This window comes from Pseudomyrmex gracilis, unplaced genomic scaffold (genome assembly GCF_002006095.1).
Source record: "Pseudomyrmex gracilis isolate BER0280 unplaced genomic scaffold, ASM200609v1 scaffold_2946, whole genome shotgun sequence".
NCBI classification, from domain to species: domain Eukaryota; kingdom Metazoa; phylum Arthropoda; class Insecta; order Hymenoptera; family Formicidae; genus Pseudomyrmex; species Pseudomyrmex gracilis.
Genome location: NW_018023530.1, coordinates 13,206 through 14,440, shown reverse-complemented (window position 1 = coordinate 14,440; position 1,235 = coordinate 13,206).

Genomic DNA, 1,235 nt, shown 5'->3' with positions numbered 1-1,235 from the left:
GTTAGCGCATCTCCGGTTATGTATGACTCGCAAATGTCGCAATAAACAAATAACTTGTCGGGGATAGCACGGGCCAAGCTGATTGGTTCGAAACTATCAACACCGGCAGCTCTGTCTACTACGAAAGGTGTATTAACAGAGGATGATACAAATCCGAGTATACGACGCAATTTGTCGCTAAGCTTTACACTATGAATTTGACTGCATTTGTCTTCTTTACATGTAAGCGATATAAAAACTTTATTACCATATAGAGAATTCAGTGACCATGTAATATGTGATTTTTCTTGAGAGCACAAATGATTTATAGTTTCTATAAGATCAGCTTCTGAAGAATAAATTTCCGACGAAATTGAAATGTTAACTGACGAAATATCGCCGTTCAAAAAGGTATTCGCGAGCGTTATCAGAGCTTCATCTTCGCGTAAATGTAAAAAACCTAGAAGGAAACTGAATCTCGCTGAGAGCAACTTTCCATTTTCCCTGCAAATCTATACGGCGAGGTAATTCCGTAATAAAACACAAAGTGGTGTTGTGCGGGAAGTAAAGCATACTGCTATTGCTCGGGAAAACTACGAAAAAGTGTTCCTTCATTGTCATCATCATTGTCGCCATCATTGTCTTGTGCAAGCGTTGTTAAACTCAAAGCCGGAATCCACGAGTTGAATTTAGACGGATAACCTTGCCAACTGACTAGCAGTTGCCTATTACGTCCCCGACCTTTGCTCTTTACCACCCGATCAACAATGAAAGTTTCTTCTTGTAGGTTGTTAACAACAGGAGCCAGTTCTTGCTCGTAGAAAATTCCGTCTATAACCTCATCCGCTAAATCACTTAGCTCGTAAACGCGCGGATTTCGCCACTTGAGAACACGATGAATTCGAAATATCTCTTCGCTCCACTTGGCCTCGTATCCCTTCTCAAAGGCGGCTTTCGCTCTACTGACGCGTACGAGATCGCCGACGGAGTATTTAGCTGCTTTCGGTCGCTGTTTTTTCCAGCGATGTGTTTTCGCGCGCAATATTCGCGTTTTCCATCGTAACATCCGCGGGTTTCATGCGTATAGAAGAGTGCGGCGTATGTTTGTACGCGTGCACAATATCCTGCAAGACATCGAGATAACGTTTCGTGTTTTTGTGCGTGAAGTAGCGCCACATGCGCTCTTTTAGCGTTCTATTGAAACGCTCGATCACGGCTGCTTTAACGTCTGGATTACGTGCCACGCGGAAACGAAT